This window comes from Peromyscus leucopus, chromosome 14 (genome assembly GCF_004664715.2).
Source record: "Peromyscus leucopus breed LL Stock chromosome 14, UCI_PerLeu_2.1, whole genome shotgun sequence".
NCBI classification, from domain to species: domain Eukaryota; kingdom Metazoa; phylum Chordata; class Mammalia; order Rodentia; family Cricetidae; genus Peromyscus; species Peromyscus leucopus.
This window is the reverse complement of record NC_051075.1, coordinates 68,288,267-68,300,167: the sequence shown is the minus strand read 5'-3', so window position 1 is coordinate 68,300,167 and position 11,901 is coordinate 68,288,267. Positions and strand designations below refer to the sequence as shown.

At 42.7% G+C, this 11,901-nt stretch overlaps 1 pseudogene; it reads left to right on the top strand.

Moving 5' to 3' along the window:
* The first annotated feature begins 1,051 nt into the window (after window positions 1–1,051).
* LOC114689398 lies at window positions 1,052–7,511 on the top strand (annotated as a pseudogene).
* Window positions 7,512–11,901: the final 4,390 nt, after the last annotated feature.

Below are 11,901 nucleotides of genomic sequence, written 5' to 3'. Positions count from 1 at the left end.
CAGGACACAGGAAAACTTCTGGCTGCACATAGAGTGCCCAGCTACATATATAACACAACCCCTACACCCAAGGCTCAGAGAACATTGTGGAACCACTGGTGTGGTGGTGGAAAGATTGTGAGAGCTAGTGAGGACCAGGATGTTACTTGCAAGTTTGCATCTTCTATATAACAGGAAAAATGCACTCATGAAATCAAAAATATATGGTTGCCAAAACAAATCTGAATAATAAATAACAGCACCAATCACCCAACAACTTTTGAAGGGATAATTATGTTCCATCCCTAGATGAATGGCTATAGCCAATTATGATGGCTGAGGCAGGAGATGTTGAAATAAAAAATAAAATAAAAAATAAATATTTTCATTTCTATACGCAAAATTAATTCAGTATTTATTTTGCACATATCATTAGAGTTCCACCATTTTTCAAATATGGGAATATATCCCATGACTGAAAAGATAATAATTTGGTCCACTAGCTCAATATTCCCAACTCCTGGAATTTGATATTCCTCCTCTTCTCCCTCTGGGTATTTACAGCAGTATGTGATGTTATACTTCCACACACCACTTATGAGTAGATTCCATAACAAAATAATACATCACATATTACATCCTGTAACATTTTCAGGTTAATTCCATTTTAGTAAAGTGTATCAAGGCCCAATTTCCCCAATATTACAATCTCCAACTTCTGGAACAATGAGTTTGTTTTAAATAAAGGATGGTATATATATATATGTGTGTGTGTGTGTGTGTGTGTGTGTGTGTGTGTGTGTGTGTGTGTTAGCCCAGTCAACTTGTAAGACAAAATGCCCAGTTAAATTTGAATTCAGATAAACCACAAATAATTATTAGTACGTCCCACACAACTATATGAGGGCATTTATATGATGTCGTATGGAACATTCCTCCAAATTATAATGTTCTCTCCAAATTGAAACACTTCCTCAAGGAGGCAGGCCTTGGCTCACCAGTGTCAGTAGGTAAACCAAAGGGTACAAATCCAGAACAGAACTGTGGAAGATTCTTCGTGCCTCCCCCCACTATGTATGGGGGAGTAACAGCTGCAGAGGGTAGAGACGGACTAGACATCCCAGGAAAGAGAGATGTCCCGACTGTGGAGCTGCAGCAAGCTTGTAGAAAGCTACAGGGCTGCAGGTTTGGGGAGTCACAACCCAAGTTAGGGTGAGCTTTCTGGTGATGCAGCCACACTTGAGTTATCCCTGGTCCTCATGAGGAACCCCTTACAACTTGCTTAGGAAACCCCTGAAAAAACTCAGTGGTTCCCCAAAATGGACACTGTTGCAATAGTTACTTTGGTCTGCTGCTGGCTCCCTTTCTGGGGTGAGTAGACAGTAGACATGTGTGTTGCATCTCCCCAGGAAATGTCTGTCAACAATGCATTAGATAAGGCATAATTTATTACATGAAGTCAATGCTTTTATTTGCTAAATGTGGCAATACAGACCCATGAGTACAAGAATTACTTCAGATCCCTCTTACCTGTGTTTACTGTGATGCTTTCTCTAGGAATATCAATGAACCAGAGAGCCTGATTGTTGAACTTGAAGAAAGAAGAAATCAGCATACATTATTTTACAACATAAATACCAACACGTATTTTGACATGCCCTGCCCAGTAATTTAAAAATAAAATTAGTCAAAAATATCCAAATGTATATACATATGTCCACCTATAGATAAAGGGTTTTCAATAGCAAATTTCACTCTTAGGAATTTTCCCCATGTTACACTCACATATGAGTGAAATCACACACACACACACACACACACACACACACACACACACACACACACACACACATTCAATGGTATTTTGCATCTTTTTTGTAATAGCATATTGTTGGCAATGCTAGTAAGATCTATCTATCTATCTGTCTATCTATCTATCTATCTATCTATCTATCTATCTATCTATCTATCTATCTATCCACATGTTAGAACAGCCTAGGAAGTACAAAGCTGAATCATTACAGAGTAAAGGCATGGGGCTTGCAAAACATTTGGAAATTTATGATGGAAATGCCAGGAACAGGAGAGCATTAAGAATGGGGAGCTTTAAGATTCACATCAAAAACATGTCTAAGTCCTCCTGCTACACCAGTGTAGAAAACATTCCCAGAACAGCTTTAAAAAGAAAAGTAACAGAAAGACAAATATGGTATGTACTCACTCAGAGGAGGATACTAGATGTGGAACAAGGATGACTGGACTGCTACTCACATCACCAGTGAGGCTACCTGGAAAACAGGACCCCAAGAAAGCCACGGGGATCACCCAATGATTGAAAAATGGATGAGATCTACATGAACAGTGTGGACATGAGTGGGAGCAATGAACGGCGAGGGTCGAGGGAAAGAGAGCGGGAGATCCCACCTGGATCAAGAACAGAGAGGGAGAACAAGGAATAGGAGACCATGGAAAATGAAGACCACATAAGAAAAGGAAGAAACAAAGTGCTAAAGAGGCCCACAGAAATCCACAAAGATACCCCCACAAAAGACTGCTGGTAATGGCCAAGAGACAGCCGGGACTGACCTACTCTGGTGATGGGATGGCCAAACACCCTAATAGTTGTGCCAGAAACCCCATCCAAGTACTGAGGAATCTGGATGCAGACATCCACGGCTAGGTCCCAGGTGGAGCGCTGGGAGTCTAATTAGTGAGAAAGAGGAGGGTTTATATGAGCAAGAATTATTGAAACCAAGGTTGGATAAAGCACAGGGACAAATAGCCAAATGAATGGAAACACATGAACTATGAACCAAAGGCTGAGGGGCCCCAACTGGATCAGGCCCTCTGAATAGGTGAGACAGTTGATTGATCTGTTTGGGAGGCATCTAGGCAGTGGTACTAGGTCCTGGGCTTGCTGCATGAGATAGCTGTTTGAAACCTGGGACTTATACAGGGATACTTGGCTCAATCTGGTAGGAGGGGACTGGACCTGCCTGGACTGAGTCTATCAGGTTGATCTCAGTCCTCGGTGGTGGCCTTGATCTGGAGATGATGGGAATGGGGGGTGGGCTGGGGGGAAGGGGAGGGGGGCAGGAAGAGGGAGAACAAGGGAATCTGTGGCTGTTATGTAGAACTGAATAGTATTGTAAAATAAAATAAATAAAAGAAAAAAAGAAAAGAAAAGTAAGAGGGTTAGGGAGCCAGACCAGAGCCATGACAGGTTTCTAATAGCCCTGTCAGGGACCAGGCTTTAGTTTCAGTTTACTGAAGTTGAACAAGCAGTTCTCAGGAAGACCACAACTCAGGGGCAACCAATCAACAGGCACCCCACAGCCATCTGCTAGATAAAGATGGCTCTCCTTATTTTGTTGCTGGAAAGTCCCTAACCACTAGAGCTACCCACCAATAAGCCCCCAGAATAATCTTTTCTCCACCAATCATCCCCTAGACTAATCTCTCCTCCCAGGAATTCCCCTAGCCCTGCTTAAAAGGAGCTGACAAGCTTCTCTTGGTGTCTCCAATTGCTACTTTGTCAGATGGTCAGTCCCCAACATGTTGGTAATTTTAATAAATGCTCTTGTTGATTGCATATGTGAGTGGTGGTCTTTTGTGAGATTTCTCGTGGAACCTAACAAAACGCAGTGGAAGAAAAAAAAAACCTAGCAGCATATTAACCATCAGAACTACAGGTAAGACAGTTTGCAGTTTTTTTCTTTTTTACCAAGGAAATTATCTGCTTTAGACTAACAGTAAAATCTGTTTCTTAGAAGAATGAACCAGAATCCAGAGTTGCCACATGCTGCCTACCATGTCCAGTTTTCAACCAAGACAATGACAATAGGGGGGAAAAGGCAAATGTGACTGATTGAGAGGGCCAGCCAGACATCATGACAGCCTGCCCTAATAACTCAATTAAGAACTAGGTCTCAGTTCCTGCTTCTTGCAACCGAGGAGACAGTTTCTGAGCAAGAGCCATGAACAAAGAACAATCAATCTTCAACACCTCTGACAGCAGGGATGAGGGAGATAGTACATACCAGGCCTGAGCCAGCCCCAACAGTCAACACATACTAGGCAAGCCAGCCTCTGCAGTCAATAGCTCAAGGTAATAATCAAATAAGTACAAAGCCTGGGACTCATCCAGGCTTGCCCCCAAAAGGAAAAGCTATAGCCTTAACCAGTCTGTGACTAGCCCTAGCCCATTAGAACATACTACTATGACTGCCACTTGCTTAAGCCAATCATATCTGAGATGACCTAACTATCCTAGGAACTCCCCTTGGTTGTGCTTAAAAGAAGCCTGGGAGCTTCTCTTGGGGTCATTGCCATTTTGCCTTTGAGTAGGATGGACGGTCCCAGGATACTAGAAAATAAATGGTCTTGCTGATTGCATATGTAGATGGTGGTCTTTTGTGGAACTTCTCCAGGACCCTAACACTGATATTATGGGGGCAAATATAGAGTCAGTTGACTCAGTTTGGCTAACAGGTAACGGATTGTAGGGAAAAAGGGCCAGCTAAAGAAACCCATCTTCACCCTGGAGCCCAAACCAGTGAAAGAAACACACCCTGGATCTGAGACCCGAGCCAGTGAAAAAACACTTTATCCCTGAACCAGAACCAAAGAAGCATGCCATGATTCTAAAACCAGTACCATAGAAACACATTTTGTCCCTAGAATCACAGCCAGTGAAAGAAATATGCTGAACTTAATCATCTGAAGTATCAGGTTCCACAGCTACAAGTCTTGCTGCTCCAGGCCCATGGAAGTAGCCTTCCTGGATCTATAAACAGAATCAAAAGAGACTCTTCAATCTCTGATGTAAAAGAATCAGTCCCTGGTAGAAGAGAATGAAAATTTAAGTCATGTTCTGAGCGAGACAGCTGGTCAGAGAGTGCAGATGTTGGAAAGGATCATTGCTACAGAACAAGCAAATGAGAAAATTAACACCAAGCTACAAGAGCTCAGGCATCATGTAGCCTGTAAACTGGATCTTCAAAAGCTAATGGAAACTTTGGAAGACCAGGAATTAACAGAAAGTGCAGAGCTAATTCGCAGTCTGCAACAAGTTATTATTTTTCTACCAGATGAAACCATTGCTTTTCTAGCTGCAGACACAGAATCGGCAATGGAACTAGATGGTCAAGTTGTCATCAGTCCAGAGACTAGTAGGTCTTCAGATGCGTTCACCACACAACACACTCTGTATTAAGCTCAGATGTCTAAGGAACTCGCTGAGTTGAATATAGCTCTTGCACTGAAAGAGGCCCTAGCTAGGAAGATAACTTTCAGTGGTGGCCAACAACAGCCCACTCAGTGCCAGTATGAGGTTAACATTATAGTCTAGATCAGAAGTCAGCAGTCTGCAGAAGGAAAAGGAACAATTGCTTCTGGAACTTCAGGCGGCCAAGAAGAATGTCAACCAGGCCAAGTTGAGTGAACACCACTGCAAATGTCTACAAAAACTGGAGGCTCAAATAGCTGATTTGAAGAAGAAACTAAATGAACAGTCCAAGCTTCTGAAAGAGTCCACTGAGAAGACTCTCTCCAAACTGACTCTGGAGATACAGATGATGAAAACCCAGTGAGCACAGTTAATGCGTCAGATGAAGGAAGATGCTGAGAAGTCTAGACAGTGGAAGAAACAAAAGGACAAAGAAGTAATCCAGTTAAAAGAACAAGACCGTAAAAGGCGATACGAGCTGCGCAAGACTTGAAAGAGACTTCCAGAAACAGTCCAGTGTGCTCAGGCGGAAAACTGAAGAGGCAGCAACTGCCAACAAGTGCCTCAAGGATGCCCTCCAAAAGCAACCGGAAGCTGCAGATAAACGGAAAGAAACCCAGAGCCGTGGAACAGAAGGCACAGAGCACGAGTGAAGAACTGGCTTAGAAATGAAATTGGGCCGGGCGGTGGTGGCACACACCTTTAATCCCAGCACTCGGGAGGCAGAGGCAGGCGGATCTCTGTGAGTTCGAGGCCAGCCTGGGCTACCATGTGAGTTCCAGGAAAGGCTCAAAACTACACAAGAGAAACCCTGTCTCGAAAAACAACAAAAATAATAATAATAATAATAATAATAATAATAATAATAATAAGATAAAATAAAAAAAAATGAAATTGAAGTTATGGTCAGTACTGAGGAAGTCAAACACCATCTGAATGACCTTCTTGAAGAGCGAAAGATCCTAGGCCTGGAGGCAGGTCAACTTAAAGAAAACAAGGAACCTGGGGAGAACCCACCCCCTAAGCTCCAGAGGAGCACATTCACTAGTGATGAAGTATGTGGTCATGTTTCAGAGCCAGAGGATTCTATGACAAAGCAGATTAAAAGCCTAGAGTCTGAAATGGAACTCAGGAGTGCTCAGATTGCTGACCTACAGCAAAGCTCCAGGATGCAGAAAGTGGACAGGTCAAAAAAACACTGGGAGAATATCGCTACTATTCTGGAAGCCAAATGTGCTGTAAAATATTTGGTTGGAGAGCTGGTCTCCTCTAAACTATGGGTCATCAAGCTTGAAAACAACCTGAAACAGAGCCAGGCCAGCTATTCTAAAATGCAGAAGGAGCAGAGGCATGTTGTTGTGGTTGAGACAGAATGGAAAGCTGAGTTGTTCAAGGTACGGTAGATGTACCAAGAGAAGGTGCTCTATCTTATCAGTCAGCTGCAGCAAAGCCAAAGAGCAGAGAAGCAGCTGGAGGTGTCGATCAGTGGAAAGGAGCAGCAGCTGCTGAAGACACTGCAGAGTCAGAAGGAGCAGTTTAGGAAAATGCAAGAAGTGTGTGGGGGAAAAAGCAGCAGCTTCTCCAAGAGAATGAAGCCATCAGACAGAAACTGATTCTCCTTCAAGGTGTGAAAGGCCAGAAATTCCATCTTCCCAAGGATGGCCTTCAATCTTCAGATTCTTCCTTTGACTACATTCCACCTCCACCCAAACCATCCCGTGTTGGAGACAAGGTCCTGGAAAAGAGCATAGACACTGAGTATCTAACATATCTTTCAGAGCAATCTGTAAATGAGTCTGAAGATGGTGAGGCCAATGATGAAGCATGGAAACCAAGGAAACAGGCTAAGGTGTCCAGAAAGACCATCCCAGAGTGTTCCTGCAGGGGATGGTGCAGTAACAAACACTATGGGTGCAGGAAACAAGGGTTGGACTGCAGTGTGGCTTGTGGATTTGACTCCACCAAGTGCCAGAACCGCCAGCAAGAACAAGAAAGTTTGGGTGCTATTGAGTGGAACCAGGATTCTGAAAGCTCCTTCAAACTGGAGGATCCTAAAGAGGTGACCCCAGGACTGAGCTTCTTCAACCCTGTCTGTGCCTCTCCTGATACCAAGATCCTAAAAGAGATAAGCGATATGGATCAGGTTCTGTTAAGGAAGGCTGCTCTTGCTGTTTCTTCAGATCTCCCAGACATAAAACATAGAGCAACAGAATCCCAAGAAAATAAGGCCACAGGAAAGAAGAAGAAATGAGCTCTGGCCAGCAATAGCAGCTTCTCAATGTTGTCTGCTCACATAGAGGGCTGATGTCCTCTATTGAGACTGTCTCAGCTTGAATGAGAAGCCTGTTCCAGATGGAGGCTGGGTTCAAGTCCTTCACCCCACCTCAGGAATTGGGATTACTGTGTCTGTAATTTAAATGTTATAACAGGATCCAGAAATTGTTTTCATTTTTCAATGTTAAATAAATCAACTGTAGCTATTCCAAAAATGAGTCTTATGTATTGTAGTATACAAAAATGGATGACAAAATTTTCAATGTGGAAAAAGGAAAGCAAAAGCTATAGAATCCTGGAACAAAGATAGGGATAAACCTGTAAGATCTTGGATCAGAAAATGGTTTTTCTACACATGACACAAAATGCACAAGTCACAAAACTTTTAACTTTTAGAGCAGAAGAAAATATTTGCAAATCACCTATCTTAGAAGTGTGCTGTACCTGGAATGTATAAGTAACTGTGATAATTTATCAATGTAAACAGAAACCCCATTAACAGTGGGAAGGAATTGGAATAACCATTTCCCCTATGAAGTGACCAATAAGCCCAAGAAGTGATAGACAGCATTAAAGACATGCAAATCAAAACCATGATGAGGTAGTATTTTATATATTCTTGGAGATTATAGTAACCATAGGTGACCAAGTAGTCAGGGGTAGGAAAAGAAAAGAGTACTACTATTACCTTGGAAAACAGCAGTTCCTCACCATAAAACCCAACAATTCCATTTCTGGATATGTATCCCAAATAAATGAAAACCTATTTCCACAAAAGAACCATATACACAGCAGCAGCAGTTATAAGAATCACAGATAGAAAGAAGTCCAATATTCACCTTCTGATGGATAAACAAAATGTGCTATGTCTACAGTAGAGAATTACTTACCCATAGAAAGAACAAAGCATTGACATTTCCCATGCTGTATATGGAACTTGAGCACACTATGAAAACTGAAGTAGGTGGCTACCAATTCTAGGTATTGTATTTTATTCATATGGGCTATGAAAGAATTAGAAAATCTATGGAGAGGGAGAGAGAACATAAGCAGAATAGTGGTTGCATAGGGGTGATAATTGGAAGAAGTGTGAGGAGTGACAGTTAATGACTTCATGTTTTCTTTCAAGATGATGAAATGTTCTGGAATTATATACTAGTGAGCCTGTACAACTCTGAATATACTAAAAACCAATGAACTATATATAGACTTTCAGTGGGTGAGTTGAATGGTATATGAATTTATCTTGATAATTTGGTTTAAAATTAAGGTACAATTTTTATAGATGATAGGGATCAACACTAGTTCACTGCCATTTGACTGCCACTGAAAATGCTGGAAGAAATTGAAGCTAGCAGAAATGATGTCAGATCTTCAGAAGCAACAGAAGTATTAATTACTTCAAATGCATTTCTTCTAAATGATTTATTTTTTAAAGGGGGTGGAGAGAAAGGATTTTGCTCTGTATTCCAGGATGGCCTTGAACTTACAGCAATCCATTATGTCTCTACCTACCGAATGCTGGAATTATAGGCATGTGCCATTATCATCATCACCATCACCACCACCATCATCATTTTCTTTTTTAATGTGTTCTAAGTGCTTGAAAAATATATGACTTCTTAATTAACAACTTATACTGTATTTCTAGGCAGATTTTTCTGTCTTGCATGCAAATTCCCAAAACTACGTGGAGACTTTGTATTAATTATGAAGTTAGCTTAGCTGATAGCTTAGGCTTGTTTTTAACTAGTTTTTGTAATTTAAATTAACCCATATCTTCTAGTCTATGTTCTTTTATGTAGTTTGGTTACCTTTACTTTGTAAAGCCCATGCTGCTTGCTCTGCATCCCTGACATCTCCTTGCAACTCTACCTTCTCTCCCCAGCATTATCTCTGCCCCCAAATCCTGCAAGCCACAACCATTTAGCTTTTTATTAAACCAGTCACATGACATATCTTCACATAGTGTAAGTGAATATTCTATAACATGTATTATTGGATTTAAACATGTGTAGAAATACAACATTATTAATTTCCAACTTGTAAAAAGATATCCAATAAGTGAGACTATGCTTCTTCTCATTAACATAACAGTATAAAATAAAGGATAGTTACCAGAGATAAGTTAAAGTGGAAGTCTTCATGGTATGTACTGTTAGAGATTATCAGTTTGGGAGCAAGGCCTCCTGATGTAAATACACTCAAAAGAGCCCTTGAAGTATCTTCACTTTCACTTCGGAAGAGACAGTAGATTTTCTTTAGGGAAGAAAGAAATACAACAAATAATGAGAAATTGATATAGATAAGCATATTACATTATTAGTGAGGAAAAATTTGAGAAAAATAATTGCTGATAAAAAAAATTCTATCTTTAATAATTACCATCTCCAGTGAGGAAAACCTATTTTATAAGCATGTCCTTGGAACTCAGTAACCTATCTAGTGTCCTAAGGTTTTTCAATTCATCCTTATGAGAGTGTTTTAGTCATAAAAATGGTAAGTTTATATTTTTCATAACCATAAAATGAAAACCAACTAGACTCACATGTAGAAAATATGATTTCATTAAAAGTATTGTTTTGTGACTAAATTGAAAAGGATTTAAATTTATTGTCCACTTCCCAGTTTTAAAGGGACTTGGAGAGCAGGCAGAGATGGACATACACATGCCTTCTCGGGCTGTTTTCCCTGGGCAGGGAGAAGAAACTACAGGCCTAAGAGGTGCATTAGGACCGAGTGGGCAGTGATGAACACACACACACACACACACACACACACACACACACACACACACACCCCTGCTTAAGGTGATTTGCCCTAGGCAGGGAGAGATAACTACAGGGTCATACAGTGCCTTACTGTGCCAGGCAGTTGAGCACAATTATGGTGAGCAAACACATGGTAGAATATGGGGGAGAGAGAGAGACTGAATGGTTCCTGTCCGTTGGAGAGACACAGATGTGAAGAGGTGAAGGCGATGAGGAACAGGATACTGTAGGAGTCCTGCTTGTCACCAGGGGCCACGGTAGTGTTGGGTCCTGGACTGCTGCCAAAGGCTATGTCTAGGTTCATGGCCCTGTGCCAGCCAGTCTATGTTGATATCCATAACTCCTGTTACTACCAAAGGCCCTGAGGATGCCCAAGGTTTGGGACACCACCACATATGACCATATTGGTGTCTGAGGGCCATGCCATAGCAGAAGCCATCCCAATCTGCATGGCTTAGGCTGCCATCTGGAGCCATGGAGGCAGGTGATGGCCATTTTGGGGTCTATAGACCTACCACAGCAAAGGTCTGTGTTAATATCCAATGCACCTGTTACCTTTGAAGGTCATATGGATGCCGGGGTCTGGGCCCCCATCTAAGGCCATTTTGTTATCTGAGGGCCACCTTGCCACCAGATTGATACAGATCTGAGTGGCCTGTGAAGCTACCTGGGGCTATGGTGGCATCCAGGCCTGGGTTTCTGTCTAGGACCATATCTAGGTCTGTGGTCCTACTGCACCTGGGATCTGTGTTGATGTCCATGGCCCACATTGTCATCAAAGGCCACAAGGATGCCCAGCTTCTGGGCTGCCACCTATGGCCATGTTGAGGTCCAAGGGCTGTGTTGCTACTGAGGCCATCTGGACATGAGTGGCCTGTGCTGCCACCAGTGGCCATGTTGTCATTTGGGCCTGAGCTGCTGCTGAGGACCATGTCTGGGCCCATGGCTCTATTGTAGCCAGGGTCTGCATTGATTTTCATGGCTCTGGTTACCACCAAAGGCAGTACAGATGCCTGGGATCTGGGCCAACACCTGAGGCTATGTGGGTGCCTGTGGGTCATGCTGCCACCAGGGCCATACAGATTAGGCTGGCCTTTGCTGCCACTGAGGACTGTGTTGATGTATGGGCCCAAGATATGGGAGGGGCCATGTCTGGGTCTGCAATACAGCAGCTGGGGTCTCTGTTGAGGTCACTGAAGGCTATGGCACTGCTTGTGGTCTGAGGTGACACATGGGACCATGGTGGAGTCTGGGGACCAGGCTGAGGCCAAGTCTATGCCAATCTGAGAGGCCTGCACTGCTAACTAGGGCCATGGTAACATCCAGGCCTAAGATAGGGCTGATGGCATATCTAGGTCCATGGTTCTGGTGCAGCTGGGGTCCGTGTTGATCTCTCTTGCCTGTGATATCACAGGGGTCCATGAGAAGTGTAGGGAAAAGGGCTGGCAAAAGAACCCCACCCTGACCTTAGAGCCCAGAAACAAGGAAAGATGACTCAGGTAAGGCCAGTGAAATAAATACAATTTGGCTCAAATCAGAGCCATATCTGCTCCTGGCCAAGTGACTTGTGAAACCAACAGATCACAGAGCAAGACAGTAGAATCCTGACCTAGGCCCAGGACTGGGGAAAGAAACAGCCTGGTTTGGGAC